The 12600-nt window shown below is 36.3% G+C and overlaps 1 non-coding gene across 1 annotated transcript; it reads left to right on the plus strand.

Annotated features, from left to right (window-relative positions):
- The first annotated feature begins 488 nt into the window (after window positions 1–488).
- On the plus strand, window positions 489–596 carry LOC130963907 (small nucleolar RNA R71). Its single transcript, XR_009080024.1, has one exon. It is a non-coding gene; the product is annotated as a small nucleolar RNA R71 (small nucleolar RNA).
- Window positions 597–12600: the final 12004 nt, after the last annotated feature.

Here is a 12600-nt window from a genome sequence, read left to right on the forward strand (position 1 = left end):
TTATTATTATTGAAACCTTGTTGAGGTCTCTCTTGATTCTTCCATGAGAAATTTGGGTGATTTCTCCATGAAGAATTGTAGGTGTTTCCATAGGGCTCTCCTAGGTAATTCACCTCTTCCATTGAAGGATTCTCAGGATCATAAGCTTCTTCCTCAGATGAAGCTTCCTTAGTACTGGCAGGTGCATTTTGCTTTCCAGACAGACTTTGAGAAATCAAATTGACTTGTTGAGTCAATATCTTGTTCTGAGCCAGTATGGCATTCAGAGTGTCAATCTCAAGAACTCCTTTCTTCTGACTAGTCCCATTGTTCACAGGATTCCTTTCAGAAGTGTACATGAATTGGTTATTTGCAACCATCTCAATTAGTTCCTGAGCCTCTGTAGGCGTCTTCTTCAGATGAAGAGATCCTCCAGCAGAGCTATCCAAGGACATCTTGGATAGTTCAGAGAGACCATCATAGAAAATACCTATGATGCTCCATTCAGAAAGCATGTCTGAGGGACATTTTCTGATTAATTGTTTGTATCTTTCCCAAGCTTCATAGAGGGATTCTCCATCCTTCTGTCTGAAGGTTTGGACTTCCACTCTAAGCTTACTCCATCTTTGAGGTGGAAAGAACTTTGCCAAGAAGGCATTGACTAGCTTTTCCCAAGAGTCCAGGCTTTCTTTAGGTTGAGAATCCAACCATATTCTAGCTCTGTCTCTTACAGCAAAAGGGAATAGCATCAGTCTATAGACCTCAGGATCAACCCCATTAGTCTTGACTGTGTCACAGATTTGCAAGAACTCAGCTAAAAACTGATGAGGATCTTCCATTGGAAGTCCATGGAACTTGCAATTTTGTTGCATTAGAGAAACTAATTGAGGCTTAAGCTCAAAGTTGTTTGCTCCAATGGCAGGGATAGAGATGCTTCTCCCATAGAAATCAGGAGTAGGTGCAGTGAAGTCACCCAGCACCTTCCTTGCATTGTTGGCATTGTTGTTGTTTTCGGCTGCCATGTGTTCTTCTTCCTTGAAGAATTCGGTCAGGTCCTCTAAAGAGAGTTGTGCCTTGGCTTCTCTTAGTTTTCGCTTCAAGGTCCTTTCAGGTTCAGGGTCAGCTTCAATAAGAATGCCTTTGTCTTTGTTCCTGCTCATATGAAAGAGAAGAGAAAAAGAAAATGTGGAATCCTCTATGTCACAGTATAGAGATTCCTTGAAGTGTCAGAGGAAAAGAAAAGTAGAAGAAGGAGGTAGAAGAATTCGAACTTGATTAGATAGAGTTCGAATTGTGCATTAAGAAGGAGTAGTACTCCATAAATAGAAGGATGTGAGAGAGAGGGAGGAGGATTTTTCGAAAATTAAATTAAGAAGATTTTAAAAATATTTTGAAAATTTGATTGATAATTTTCGAAAACTGAAGTTGGAAGAGAAATCAAGTGATTTTTGAAAAAGATTTTGAGATTAGAAGTTAAAAAGATTTGATTGAAAACTATTTTGAAAAAGATGTGGTTGAGAAGATATGATTGGTTTTAAAAAAAAATGTGATTGAGAAGATATGATTTGAAAACAATTTTAAAAAGATTGAAAATAATTTTAAAAGATTTGATTTTGAAAATTAGTAACTTGCCTAACAAGAAAAGATATGATTCAAACATTAAACCTTTCTCAACAGAAAAGGCAACAAATTTGAGATGTTCAATCAAATCATTAATTGTTAGTAAGTATTTTTGAAAAAGGAAAGAAATTGATTTTGAAAACATTTGATTGAAAAGATATGATTTGAAAAAGATTTGATTTTGAAAAACTTTGAAAACTTGAAAAAAAATTGATTTTGAAAACAAAATCTTCCTCCTAGCACCATCCTGGCGTTAAACGCCCAGAATGGTATACATTCTGGCGTTTAACGCCCAAAATGCTACCTCTTTGGGCGTTAAACGCCCAACCAGATACCCTGGCTGGCGTTTAAACGCCAGTCTGTCTTCTTCACTGGGCATTTTTGAATGCTCAGCTTTTTCTGTATAATTCCTCTGCAGTATGTTCTGAATCTTCAATTCTTTGTATCATTGACTTGAAAAGACACAAATTAAAAATATTTTTGGATTTTTTTTTTAATAATCAAAATGCAACAAGAATCAAATAACAATGCATGCAAGACACCAAACTTAGCAGTTTGTATACTACTGACACTAACAAAATGAAAATGCTCATGAGACACACAAGACACTCAAGTCAATAGAATTCAAAGATCAGAGCAAGTAAATCATCAAGAACATCTTGAAGATCACTAAGACATATGAATGCATGCAAACGACACCAAACTTAAGATGAGACTAGTGTCTCAACAATGAACATAACATATTTTTGGTTTTTATGAAATTTTTTTTTATTTTGATTTTTTTGTGTTTTTCGAAAATTAAGTGAAAAAAAAGATATCAAAATTCTTAATGAGAATTCCAGGAATCAGTGCAATGCTAGTCTAAGACTCCGGTCCAGGAATTAGACATGGCTTCACAGCCAGCCAAGCTTTCAAAGAAAGCTTCGGTCCAAAACACTAGACATGACCAAAGGTCAGCCAAGCCTTAGCAGATCACTGCTCCAAAAGCAAAATTGATGAAAATCAACAAGCTCTTGTGGTGATAAGTTGAAACCTCGGTCCAATCAGATTAGACATGGCTTCTCAGCCAGCCAGATTTCAACAAATCATCATGAAACTCTAGAATTCATCTTCAAGAATTTCGAAAAAAATACCTAATCTAAGCAACAAGATGAACCGTCAGTTGTCCAAACTGAACAATCTCAGGCATTGTTACCAAAAGCTTGCTCAAAACTTGAACAATCCCCGGCAACGGCGCCAAAAACTTGGTGCGCGAAATTGTGAACAATACTTTTCACAACTCTCATAATCCCCGGTCATGAACTCCAAAAACTTGGTAGTTCAATCCCATGGCATTACACAACTTCGCACAACTAACCAGCAAGTGCACTGGGTCGTCCAAGTAATACCTTACGTGAGTAAGGGTCGATCCCACGGAGATTGTTGCTATTGAAGCAAGCTATGGTCATCTTGTAAATCTTAGTCAGGTAAACTCAAATGTATATGATGATGAACGAAAATAACATAAAAGATAAAGATAGTGATACTTATGTAATTCATTGGTAGGAACTTCAGATAAGCGCATGAAGATGCCTTCCCTTCCGTCTCTCTGCTTTCCTACTGCCTTCATCCAATCCTTCTTACTCCTTTCCATGGCAAGCTTAAGCAAGGGTTTCACCATTGTCAGTGGCTACCTCCCATCCTCTCAGTGAAAGCGATTGCATATGCTCTGTCACAGCATAGCGGAATTCATCTGTCGGTTCTCAATCAGGCCGGAATAGAATCCAGTGATTCTTTTGCGTCTGTCACTAACGCCCCGCCCTCAGGAGTTTGAAGCACGTCACAGTCATTCAGTCATTGAATCCTACTCAGAATACCACAGACAAGGTTAGACCTTCCGGATTCTCTTGAATGCTGCCATCAGTTCTCGCCTATACCACGAAGACTCTGATCTCACGGAATGGTTGGCTCGTTTGTCAGGCGAGCACTCGGTTGTCAGGCGATCAACCATGCATCGTGCAATCAGGAATCCAAGAGATATTCACTAGGGCCTCGGATGCTTGTAGAACAAGAGTGGTTGTCAGTCACTTTGTTCATGAGTGAGAATGATGATGAGTGTCACGGATCATCACATTCATTAGGTTGAAGAACAAGTGATATCTTGGATAAAGAACAAGCGGAATTGAATAGAAGAACAATAGTAATTGCATTAATACTCGAGGTACAGCAGAGCTCCACACCTTAATCTATGGTGTGTAGAAACTCCACCGTTGAAAATACATAAGAACAAGGTCTAGGCATGGCCTTGAGGCCAGCCTCCCAAAGTGATCAAAAGATCTAAAGAAAAAGGTTCCAAAGATCAGATGATTTTCAATACAATAGTAAAAGGTCCTACTTATAGAAAACTAGTAGCCTAAGGTGTACAGAAATGAGTAAATGACATAAAAATCCACTTCCGGGCCCACTTGGTGTGTGCTTGGGCTGAGCAATGAATCATTTTTCGTGTAGAGACTCTTCTTGGAGTTAAACGCCAGCTTTGGTGCCAGTTTGGGCGTTTAACTCCCATTTGGGTGCCAGTTCCAGCGTTTAACGCTGGGATTTCTTGAGGTGACTTTGAACGCCAGTTTGGGCCATCAAATCTTGGGCAAAGTATGGACTATCATATATTGCTGGAAAGCCCAGGATGTCTACTTTCCAACGCCATTGAGAGCGCGCCAATTGGGCTTCTGTAGCTCCAGAAAATCCAATTCGAGTGCAGGGAGGTCAGAATCCAACAGCATCTGCAGTCCTTTTTGGTCTCTGAATCAGATTTTTGCTCAGGTCCCTCAATTTCAGCCAAAAAATACCTGAAATCACAGAAAAACACACAAACTCATAGTAAAGTCCAGAAAAGTGAATTTTAACTAAAAACTAATAAAAATATACTAAAAACTAACTAGATCATACCAAAAACATACTACCAAACCAAACCAAGCATTCCAAACCTCCAAACAACTACCAAAACATCATAAAACCTTATTTAACACACTAAACTCCCAAATGAACATATCTAACCAAACAAAACATAAAATTAAACCTATTTTACCAATATGTACAAAAGATAAAAAGGGAAAGATATTACCATGGTTGGGTGTCTCCCACCTAGCACTTTTGTTTATTGTCCTTAAGTTGGACTTATGGGGAGCTATCCATCAAGGTGGCTTGTGCTTGAATCCATCCTTGAACATCCACCAATGCTTGGACTTCCATTGTGGTTCATCATTCAAAGTTAATAACTCCAAGCTTTGATGGAGTTCTTCACAAACCATAGGCTCCCAAAGTTGATCTTCCTTGTGCGATCTGGGATCCCACACTTTGTTCTCACACCCGTCCTTGAGTTGATCATGGTGATTTCCTCCGAGTGGCAAGAGAGAAAATTCTCATGAAAGCACAAAACTACCCTCCTAGACCCATTCAATTGAGCACTAGTCCAATCCATGCTCCTCAATTTTGAGCTTCCAACCATAATGAGCCTAGACTTACAATGCCAACCACTAAACATCCTCCTCTTACGCTTAATTCCACAAAGCGCCCTAAGTTGGCCATCCGTCTCAAGCAAACCATGTTCAAGTGGGATAATAAAGCTAAGAGTTAGAAGTTTTACCCACTCAAATAAAGGATTAGATGACAACCTGGGTGGAGGAGTTCCCAATGATCTTGACAAAGCGCGCTCTACTCCCGTCCATCCTCTCCTAGAGGCTTCCACCACTTGGCAAGATTCTTCAAGCTTTACCTCTTGCCAAACTTCCTCAAGTTCCCATTCTTCTTCACCAATGCCTTCAATCTCTTCCCTATCACTCAAATCATAGATAGGAGGTTTAGTAAAATCTACCTCATCATCAATTCCAAGTATAGTGGGGAAGGACTCTTCAAACTCAAAAGGATCATATGTTGATGCGGAATCATCATAAATAGGAGGACCTATTTCTTGGGTCACTTCTTCCAATTCTTCAATCACATTGTGTCTTGGAGGTTGTGCACTCTCCTCCTCAATATCAACTTCAAATTCCATGGAAGAAGGCTCTTTAACTTGTGATTTTTCTATGTACTCAACATATCCTAAGGTGCTAACCACTACTTCCTTTGGTTCAATCATCTCTACCTTCTCCTCTTGTTGCACTTCTTGCTTTGACTCCTCTTCTTCACCTTGGAGCTTCAACTTTACTCCCTTACTAAGCTCTTTGGTTGCCTCTCCACATTCAACAATGGGAGTGCCTTGATCGCATAGGCTTAGGCGGGATGACACTATGTTGCCAATGGCTTCTACCATGATAACCATTTTGGCTCTTATCTCCTTGAACTTCTTTTCATCTTCCTCTTGTTGCCTTAAGATATGAGATTCAAGATCTCTCAGTTCTAGCATGAGGGCTTCATCGAGAGGTGGTGGTGGAAGAGAGGGTTCATTGTTTGGGAAAGGTTGTTGTAATTGGAAGGTGGTTCATATTGGTGAAATTCTTGAGGTGGTGTGTATGGACTTTGTGGTTCATGGGGGTATTGGTATTACAAAGGTGGTGGCTCTAGAGATGGTTCATATGGTGGTTGGTACGGTGGATATAGGTTAGGATCATATGGAGGTGGTTGGTGGTATAAGGTTTATGAGTATGGTGGAGGGCTATATTGAGGAGGGGGTTCATATGCATATGATGATTGTGGTTGACAACCACAATGAGGGTCATCAAATACATTAGATTGGTATGCATCAAGATTTGAATTGTACCCGTAAGAAACCGGAGGAGGTTGTTGCCAAGAAGGTTGTCCATAAGCTTGGGGCTCCTCCCTCCTTTGATCTCCAAATCCTTGATGCATGTTATCATTGTAAATTCCATCACCTACAACATAGTTTGAACCACACTCATAGCCAAAGTCGTGAGAATTCATAGTGAAAGAGAAAATAAAAACAAAAGCTAACAAGAAACAAAGAGAACAAAATCCTACAACTAGCAAAAACTAACAAACAAACCAAAAATCAAGATATTCACAATATATACAATAGCCAATAAAATAACACCATTGCAACTACCCAGAAACGGCGCCATTAATTTGATAGCAAGGATTTATACCGGTTCAGAATTCCACAAAATAATTTCGTTGTTAGTATAGTCCAAACCGATAGTCAATCCTTGAATCAAATTAAATTTATGGTTTTGTCACAAGTACAAATCCCAATAAGAATTAACCGGAGTATTTGGACTCTGGGTCGTCTCACGAGGAATTGCAATGAAGTGGTCAATTATTGGCTATGAAGGGGTAAAGGGTGGTTTTGATTGGTAAGAGGGAAAGAAAAATAGATGGCAAGAAAAGTAAATCAAGCAAGTAGCTAAAGAAAGCAAGTAATAAAGGGAGACATTCATGGCAAGGGTTGAGAACATAGGCTTTCCATCCTAGTCATGCAATGATTAATTCATCTTATTTAGTCAACTCCAACACATAGGGAGAAAGTCAAACGAGATTAATCAATCATATCACAATAATAAACAAGAATTTATCTTATTACGTTATCCCCAAAGATGGAAAAAGGTATCATGTTATCCTTATACTCGGAGAAAGTCTAATAAGACTAGTTAACCTCAATCCAAATGTATTAATCAACTCACTAATGGAATTAGCAAAAGATTAGAGTCAATGGAAATCATATTAACTAACAATTCTAGATCACCAACATTAGTTGGGTTTTCATGACTCAAGATTGCCTAATTACTCTTTCCAAGCCAAGAATGCTCAAAATCTACTCTAACATCCTTCCAAGCATTTTGTCAAACACTTGGAAGGCATACAAGGAAAGTATGTTAAATTGCAAGGAAAGATAAAATCTAACAACTACTAATTGCAAGGAAAATGAGATCACAACTCAAATCAACAATAAAAGAACATCAAACATTAAATTGCACTAAAAGTAAATCAAATACAACAAGAACATCCATGAACATAAAAGAGAAATTAACATGAAAACTAATAGAATCAAGTAGTAGGAACAAGAAATCATAAAAGAAACAAGATGAAAACATGTAATTGAACCTAGATCTAAGATGGAAACGTCCTAAACCTAACCTAATTCTAGAGAGAAGATGGAGCTTCTCTCTCTAGAAACTAAACTACATGATGCTAAGCTACAACCAAGTGCTCCTCCTTTGCTTGGACTTCAATTCTGCATGAAATACACTCAAAAACAGGTTGGAATTGGGCCTGGGCTGCTCAAAAATTACCCCCAGCGTTTTGCCTTTAAGTGAGTCACGTGCGATTATCGGCGCGTACGCGCCATGTGCGCGTGCGTGTCGATTGGCTATTTCTTCATCCGCGCGGACGCGTCATGTACGCATGCGCGTCTCTATGCGAAATCACTTTTGCGCGTGTGCGCCTTATATGCGCGCGCCCATCGATGCATTTCCAATTCTTGTTTCCTCATGCATTCTCCACTTTGCATGCTTTTCTCCTCATTTCTTCCATCTAATACTTGCCTTATGAACCTGAAATCACTCAACAAACACATCAAGGCATCGAATGGAATTAAAGTGAGTTAAAATCACCAATTTAAGGGCCTAAAAAGCATGTTTTTACACTTAAGCACAATTCAAGGGAGAATTACAAAACCATGGTATTTTATTGAATAAATATGGAAAAATGTGAATAAATCCCCTAAAATAAGCATAAGATAAACTACGAAATCGGGGTTTATCACTTATGAACATTACTTTGGAATGTTCCAGAGTAAACCCAGTGTCTCTGGATGGAATTACATAGTATCCACTTCTTATTCTTTTTAGCATAGTGCCACTTATACACATGCACTATACGATACTCGGTCTAATCCTGCAAGTATCTGAAGGCATATAATGACACTGCATGGCAGCAATGTTTGCTAGGTTCATCTGATATGTATCTAATATCCCTAGTGAGGGGATTCCAGATAATGATCCTTGAGTTAAGGCCACCCTGAGATAACCTTATGCAACTACCAATGAATAGTAGCCAAAGTGATTAATCTACATTGGTACACTGAAATGAAATTGGCGACCAGTCTAAACACTAGCTCTCACAAACTACTGTGAGTTCTCATCCGTAGGTGGATACCCGATGCCAATAATAACACTCTTATTGTTGTCCTTATTTCTTTAAAATTTTGCTTCACAAACAAAGGTGTTTATAACAGGTAACTCCAAAGTCAGTTCAAAGACCTGCATCTGCCAATAGTCTTAGGATTGACTTGGCAAATATCTTTCACAATAGTTCATCACCAAGATGTGGGAGGTCAAACTTCTTAGGAGATACATCACTCATTCTAAAAAAAACTCAGCTAGTTTCTTTGCTAGATTCTTTGTAGTATCAAAATTGGGATTTTGGTTTGTGTTCTCCATCTTCTATGTGATATCCTATTTATATGCATGAGTTTAGAGGTTTAGTCTGGAAGAACTTGCGTTTTATGTTGAAACCTTGATGAAGGTAATGGGATTATTAATCATGACCTAGTCTATAGTAAAAAATCAAGAGTGCTTTATTCTTTCCACAGGAGTTATAATTTGTTTGTTTACACGATTTAGTATAAGTTATGTGTTGTCAACTTTATCATAGTGGATGATCAAAATTATTTATAACTTCTGAAGATCATTTGTTTCTGATTATATGAAAAACTTATTTGTCTATACATCCTGCATTTTAAATTTTATAATAAATAAAATAATTTGGCAACATGAATATATGTTACTGTACGATAGCTTGATATGAATTTTCAGTGTACACTATGCATTGTGATGTTATATAGTATGTATCTAAAGGCTTTCTATTAATCTTTTATGGATATCCATTAGAAAGAATGGTTATACTAATATAAATATAAGAGACATTAATGTATAATTTATAATATGCAACAATCATATATGACAGCTGGTGGAATCAGAATTAAGCAACTATTTTTAATGCCTTTACATACTCTCCTATTATAGAATCTTTGAACTACTCTTAATGGCAAATCATTATTTTTTTAAGCCATCATTTATATGCTTATACACCTTTTGAAACTCTTTTCAATTAGTGGTGTTAAGTATATCCTCTTATTTTATTTTTCTCTGGATGACCTTTCTTTATTAGACCTCCTACAAAATTTATATTTTAATCTTGATAGAAACTTACATCCTTTTTAATGTGTTATTTCCTAGCAACAATAAACTAAATAACGACAGCCCATAGGTGAGGAAAAGACAAAGATACCATTTTTTTGTAAGATATTTGCTCTGTCTTCCTAAGTTTTATATGATTTTCTGATGTATTACTAAATTGACTATTTTCTGACAATCAAAGGTAATCTGTTGGCTATAACCCGGCTCAAGTAAAACTATAAATCAAAATCTGCTTCCTGCTTAAAACTAAATAAACACGTGCTACATTAGGAGTACTTGGAGTAAGTGTTTTGCTCTGCCAGCAGGCACATCACAAAAGAGTAGTTACCACATAAATAGGCTAACATCCTCAATAACTCTACAATATTAGGCCTACTGAGTAACCGTCTACAACACAATAATTCTATAAATACAAAAGTTCAACTACGCAAAGAAGTACATTATTCATTCTGAACAACTTCATATTCATCTTCTATTCTTACTAACTTGAGCGTTAGAGTGCCTTTGCAGGTGCCTTTCCGCCGCCCTCATTGGAAGAACCGACATATAATTTATCTACTCTAAGGAGAAGCGAGTTCAAGTACTAAGTAAAACAAGCTATATCTTGGAGCCAGCTACCACACAGGAACATTTGGCGCCCACCGTAGGGCCAAATTTTTTTAACTCAACTATCACTTTTTCTGTCCGATTACCTACCATCTTTTGCAAGTTTTAATTGATCGTAGAAGAACAAAATAATCAATCTCCTCATATCCCCTACTATAGCTGAACTATTGGTAATCAAGGAATCACTGAAAGCGGAAAATCGAAGGTTAACCGACCTCCTGAACCAAAACAAACAACGTGATAAGAAGGATAAAAAAGGTCCTAACAACGGCAACAACGGTGATGACCATATCTCGGAAATAACAACCATGGTAGTAGTCCCTCTAAACCATCAACAAAGGAAACAAATTCTGCCAAATGCTTTGGTAAGAGTGTCTAATGGTATACAATTTTAGCTAAATATAAAATATTTTCGTTTTCCATGTTTTCATTAGAAATTCTGAATTAGCACAATGATGCAAGCATATTTGATAAAATAAAATGATTATATTATTCCTGATATATAACCAAGAATCGAATCACATATGAATCTAAGCCAACTTGTAATGAATTTCTATAATTACTCTTTTTTTTTTTACATTTTTGTTTACATTATTATTGCTATAATTACTATTTTGCCTTGATTACTCAGTGATAATCCATGTTTTTTTATTCAAGTTTTTCTTCAATTATTTTGCCCCCGAAATAAGGGGATTCAGTTTTAACTTTAGCCGACGAGTTCAAAACATGTGTTTACAATAGAAAAAGAAAAATTTTAAATTAACTTGGAAGACAACTGTAAGGCGAATAATCTCAATATATCAAACTGATAAGTTTTATACCATGAAAAAATAACGTATACGCATAACCTAACCTGCTTATATAATTTCTTTACTTTAATTTTCAATACAACATGACCTCTTATAAAGTAAACACCAACTACTTTAATTTTACGTATCGTACCATTTCATATAGCAATATGCTATATCTCATTTTTGATTGATTTTCCTTAAGCATATCTAATACTATTGTTTTTACTATACATTTCTGCACCTAGTTTTATTTACAGGACAACATAATCACAACGAGCAAAAGAAAACAAGGCAGTGCTATAGACCATCTCACCAAAATAACCCCACAGCAACACCGCCATACTGACTATAACATGGACAACTTACACCTAGCATAAGCCCACTTTTCAAATCAACATATAAGACTAGCCTAAAAGTGCATTACAGATAAACTCATAAGTTGAAACACGGTGATGTTCTACTCTTCCATTAATAATTTTTAATCCTCTACTTCCTATCTTATCTATTAAATTTCATTCATTATTATTCATTGATCTATAAGTATCTTATGCATAATCGATCAAAATAAATTGCTTTGCCACGAATCTTCAAAATCACATACATTCGACTCATCGAATCTCCAATTGGGATATACTCCTTTATAAAGTGCTCAGATTACCAAGTCATTTACCATCAATTTTTTCCATACCAATACAAACTTACATTTCAAACGGTTAGATCCCAAAAGAAAAATACAAATCAATCAATATCAAGTCAAACTACATAGGGGATATATTAATCCAATATTCAAATCCAATTTTCCTTATTGAATTATAATTTGACTTTTAAGTAATTACGACAATTACTCCTTTATTTTCTGATAAACAATTTCAGATACTATCTACAAATAAATATTCCAATAATCTAAACAAATACTTACAATCGACTACTGATCTTGTACTCAATTAGTACCAATTTGTAGACCATGAAAAGTGGCTCAATCAACTAATTAAAACCAAGTTATACTTTGGTTTTCAAACTACTAAGCCATCTATCATTTCAAACAAACCTATATCTATAAATCGGCATCGTTTCAAATAACCCGACATCTATAAGTCGAGGTTCAGATGATAACCGACCTATTAGCTCAGCAACAGAATACAATGAAAGAAAAATTACCGAAATTTAATTACTAAGTCATTTCTACCTTGGTAAAATCATGTATATGCATAATCTAGTTTGCTTATATAAATTTTTTTATGTCAAATTTTAATACATCATAACTTCTTATGCGGTATTTATTGCTCTATATACTCGAATTGCTTTATATTATTTATGTATCTTATCATTTCATAGATCAAAATCAATTAATTAACCAATCCAAAAAATGACTTTATTCCAATCCAAAAACAAATTCAATTAGCAATTATTTCAACTTGCAATTATCGTTACTTGATATATGGGTGATTGGCTCATTCCATTTATTTTTCTATTTT

The sequence above is a fragment of the Arachis stenosperma genome, chromosome 2, assembly GCF_014773155.1.
Source record: "Arachis stenosperma cultivar V10309 chromosome 2, arast.V10309.gnm1.PFL2, whole genome shotgun sequence".
Classification (NCBI taxonomy): Eukaryota; Viridiplantae; Streptophyta; class Magnoliopsida; order Fabales; family Fabaceae; genus Arachis; species Arachis stenosperma.